This window comes from Rhipicephalus sanguineus, chromosome 5, assembly GCF_013339695.2.
Source record: "Rhipicephalus sanguineus isolate Rsan-2018 chromosome 5, BIME_Rsan_1.4, whole genome shotgun sequence".
Lineage (NCBI taxonomy): Eukaryota > Metazoa > Arthropoda > Arachnida > Ixodida > Ixodidae > Rhipicephalus > Rhipicephalus sanguineus.
Genome location: NC_051180.1, coordinates 168,282,095 through 168,287,348, shown reverse-complemented (window position 1 = coordinate 168,287,348; position 5,254 = coordinate 168,282,095).

Genomic DNA, 5,254 nt, shown 5'->3' with positions numbered 1-5,254 from the left:
ATTCGACACTCTAACTTCAAATTCCATTCGGTCTATCCCGATCCGAAACAACAGTCCTCCGCCGCCATTGGCTTGGAGTGTCTTTCACGAACAGCTTTGCTTACGGAAACGGAATGGCAGACAGTGGTGCCTTTGCTCAGTGTGGCAGCAAGGAAACCATTGCCCACGTACTGTGTCATTGTCCTCACTACAGCTCTCAGAGACAACAGCTCTCGGTAACGCTAGCACGCCTCGATGACCAGCCGCTTTCTGAACAATCAATTTTGGAGTGCCGGAACGCTCCAGCTTCCAACCAGAAAGTGACGAAGGCGCTGCTGAAGTTTCTCCGCTCAAACGACCTCGCTAAACAACTATGATGCTCCCGCGCATGAGTGTGTGTGTGTTTTTTTCCTTCCTTACCTTTCTATACCCCCTTACCCCTTCCCCCAGTACAGGGTAGCAAACCGAAAAACTTCTGGATAACCTTCCTGCCTTTCACTTAACCTTCTCTCTCTCTCTCTCTCTTGGATTCGACAACTACTGCCAATAGTTTATGCGCAATTTCCGCTATCTCAGCCACGTCAAACAACTAGCTCGAAGGAAAATTGATTCAACAGCGGCATTTCAGCCTGCATACTGATTTTCGTTCTTTTGCTGTAGCTCCATGGAGCTCGTAGAATTCGCTCTTTTTTCGCAGTCAATGTTCATAGAAATCGACACAGGTATTTTTTTCACATCGATCGCTTGGAGCACGTGTATTCACTTGCGTAAATTTGTTTATGTGCTGACGTACTTCGAAGTGTGGATTTGTGCTTCGTGCTTTTACCTTCGATTGGCGTGTAACATTGTCACTCTATTTCGCACTGCAGGTTAGGAAGCCTTGAGATTACCCAGCCTGTTTCTCGCCTCCTATTAGTATACATATTTGAGATTTGTTTGTTAGTCGTGCACCCTGTACGTCTACTGTACGAAAGTACAGTTCATATTTTCCTGAACGCTCTCTCCCTTCCTTTTTTCATTTTACAAAGGCAGGAGCCGGCCCCACTAATTGGGTTCGATGTAAATTTACAAGGGTTGCAATGTGACCCTGCTGATCATTATGTAATAACATGAAGTGCAGCGAAGAATGGACCCGAGAAGAAACGAAGAACTATCTTATTTGCCCCTTTTGAATCATTACTCTTGTCATGCGCTAATGGATGAGAATTCTTTTGACCAGGTGAGTATCCGCCCAGCGCAACGCAACTTTGTCTCTACATCACATTAAAAGCGCAGAAATTACCTACAGCTCGTGAAAACAATACTTAAGTCAATGGTCTATTACAGCACGTGAAACGACACTCGCACAGTGGAACTTGACGGAATTTACCAAAGCCAGTCTTCACAACTTCGACCCAAATATACAGCTCCGCCTTCCGTGGGGGATTACTAGAGCTGAGGAGACGATGCTATGCCGTCTGTGGCTCGGGGGTGGCCTTCACGAATGCTTACTCATTTCGAATTGGAATGGGCAGCCGCCCCACATGTGACAACTGTAGCTGCAAGGGGACAGCTGCCCATCTTCTCTGTGAGTGTACTCGCTGGTGTGAGCCAAAAGATAACTTTCAAAAGTGTAAGACAGACTTGAAAACCGCCTATTGTCGGAGGGAAGGGTCTTAGGAGACTGGCCGAGACCGTCATCGGCACGGAAGGCTTCGAGAACGTTTTTGCGTTTCTTGCGGACAAATGGTCATAGAGACATGCTTTAAGCAGTGTAGTTTATCGTAAAATTGTTCTCTTTTTCTTCTTCTTTTATCTCTTTTCTGTCATCTTTTATTTCCCTTACCCCCTTCCCAGCATAGGGTAGGAGTGCAAAGAGATGAAGGATCAGCTCTGGTATCTGCCTCCATCGTTCATGTTGTTCTTTGCGCTAAACTTTCGTTATGTGGCGTGACATTAGTCTCACTGTTTTTAAAGGTTTCCCTTTTATATCAGATTATGTCTTTGCAGAGCACACTCCGCAGTTAGAGCGCCACAGTGCAGTTCGTGTACTTGTCTCTATCGGGGTATTGATGAGTTGAATTCGGCTAGCTCGCTTGAGAATATATTTGTGCGCCTTTACATATTTTGTTAATGCCACTAGCAGCCACATCTTCCTTGTAATCCAGTCTGCTGTAAGAAAAGCCTCCAGGTTCTCTTCACTTTCTATCGGCGCTATTGGCGTTTCAATCAGTTAAACGATATCTGATGATCTTGCTTGCTTCCTTGCATCATTGCTTCTAGAAAACATACACGTATATTTTTACAATCGCTTTTCGTTTCTCTTTCGTGATTTGACTGGCCCTTCGCAAATGATTTCTAAACATAGGGGAAGTTGATAGACCACTGCCAATCTTAATTTTTTTTGTCATCCACGTTCTTGCGCAGTTTCTCCAGGACGACGCATATTCTCCCTGTTCGCTCAGGTTCCATTGCTTTCAAGGATATTCTGATAAAGAACTGCTGTATTCAGCATCACAGTCTAGATACTTCACTTACGAACTGATATTAATTCGTAAGAGCACCTATTTTATTTTTTTGTTCTATACCTATAATCATGTAAAGTACAGTACATCAATCATTTTTTTTTATTTCTGCTATAATTATCATTCACATGTAAGCGCTATTCCCAGCCTCGTTATTTTTCCTTCTCTCGCCAAGTTAACCAATGAATGCGGCTTACATGTATAATTTACAGTGTGTCCCCTCATACTACGCTTACACCTTTTCTTCGCTCTTCTCATACACTGCGTATTGTAAATAACAAGCGTCTGGTCCAAGAATTGAAAGGCGTTTCAGTCCAGGAGTACACGCTAAACGCGTAGTCTGTCTCGTGTCGCTCAATTTGTAGCCACTTATTCTTCTTTCGGACAATGTGCATGTTGCGCAACAAATTGTGCGGTCTTCGTATATAGTCTTTGTGCGACTTTTCTTTTGAATTCCGCTACTAGTGCACCATTACCAAAAAGATTTTCATACCTTGCTGAATGCCTGAGAGCTGCCAAGAAAGGCTACTACACCAGCCACTGTTCGATGTCCAGCCGATGGTGCACTAAACATGGTGCACTAACCTCACAGTGCAAAACTTCATTGTTAGTTTGCGAAAAAAAGTGCGAACAATGATGCACTAAACCAGCGCCTCCTCTGTGAGGCGGTGACTAGCGCTTATCGTATCCGAAGGTTACTTGGGCGTATGTGGACCTTTGTGACTGATATATAGTTACGGCGTGTTCTTGCGCAAGGGGAAACTGTGCCCTCTTACATGAGATATTGTTTGGCGTATATCGCGGTTTTGGTGGTTCGCAGTCCCACGGGAACTCATTTCCGATCTATTGAAAGTGCGAGGTAGTGATGTGCTTCGTCTTGGCTGGGACGACAGCGCCGACCGTGGACAGCTGGAAATTCAATCCACAGTCGCAAGAGGTTGCCGTGTTCATCATGCTCGATGTACCACAAGGTGCCAATGTTTTCATTAAAGAGGCCGTCCCTTACGTAGATATTCGCCGCCATCATGTGCGGCTTACCCGCCACGGTGGTCTAGTGGTTATGCTGCTCGACTGCTTACCCGAAGGTCACGGGATCGAATCCCGGCCGCGGCGGCCGCATTTTCGATGAAGGCGAAAATGCCTGAGGCCCGTGTTCTTCAATTTAGGTGCACGTTAAAGAATACCAGATGATTCAAATTTGCGGAGCCCTCAACTACGCCGTCTCTCATAAGCAAATTGTGGTTTAGGGACGCTAAACCCCAACAATTATTGTTATATCATGTACGGCTTGCCGATGCTCAGGTAAATGGAGACCGGCAGGCTAACCATGTCGCTTGCGTTCATGTTGGGCACCTTGGTCAGGGCATCCCTGTGTATCTGCTCGTTCTTATTGCCAGTTATGTTATCGCATGCGGGATGACAGAACACGTTGTCCGCAGCCTCGAGGCAGCGTGCGTTAATGTGGTCGGCGTCCGCATTGCTGTAGTGTGGCGGCATGCCGTCAGGGCAGTTCGCGGCGGCTTCTTCGCATGTCACAAAGCGGCCCTCAATCAATCTGACGTCATCCTTGATACGCATGTGGCCATCACCCAGCCTCATATGTAATGAAGAGAATACTGCGTCATTTTGACGGACCACGGGGACGAGTGGATGGCAGTCGAGCGTCTTCAAGGGGTGTTGTGGGTTCAGCTCCCTCACTTGCCTTGCGTGTCAATGTGTATGTTCGCAGTTAATGTGTTGATTTAGACTGTGAATCACCTGCGGCACATACCCGCAAAACATGAACTGTGGTATGCGGGTATGTGCCACACGTGACCGAGAAAAAGGATTTCATGAAGTACGCGGCCGGCGTTTTGCGTTATTCATGTGATGAACAGTGAATCGTGGTCGTCATACACTGATGCCCTCCTGGGCCGTTTTTGGTATGTTACAAGTTATGGAGACGACATGGAGAGCACCCCGACGTAGGCGGATAGATAGATAGATAGATAGATAGATAGATAGATAGATAGATAGATAGATAGATAGATAGATAGATAGATAGATAGATAGATAGATAGATAGATAGATAGATAGATAGATAGATAATGAATTCTTATTACTTAATGCACTCTTCATTAGTCTTCAGTTGGTGGGACCAATCTTACCGCGCAGTCCCGAATTGATGGTAAGTGTCTGTTACCCTTCGCAACCCATAATACCTTTTAATTAATTAAGATATGATTATTGATTTAGTAATCCACTGTAGTGCGTTTTAATAAGGGTGCCGTGTGTTGTCCGTATTGTATTCTTGTTAAATACCCTAATTACATTTATTTACTTGAGGACTCTTTATTTCTCATAGCTACTCTTAATTCACTTTTACGTGCTTTGTTGAGTAGTGGAGGTCTAGTATGCCTTTTACGGATTTTTGCTACCGCGAGTTTTGTCGACGACGGGCGACCGGATGGTCACGTTCCGCGACTGATGAGTCAATAAGATAATTTCAATGACGCCGATGCCCATTACCGCGCATGCACGCGCGCGTATGCTCGACCGCGCGCACAAGAGCATTCACACAGCCCTGTAAAACAGGCGTCCAACTATATTCTTTTGGAGCAAGCACTGGTGAGCAAGGAGAGCTAGCTAGGGATATCGCGCGTGCGCAGAACCTGGCATTTCATTTTCACCGGCCCACTCCGCCGACGAGCGGTCACCGGTCCGGCACTTCCAACTATTTTTGGCCACTCGTACATTACACGAGCTTGAACACTTCATCCTACTAATATAGA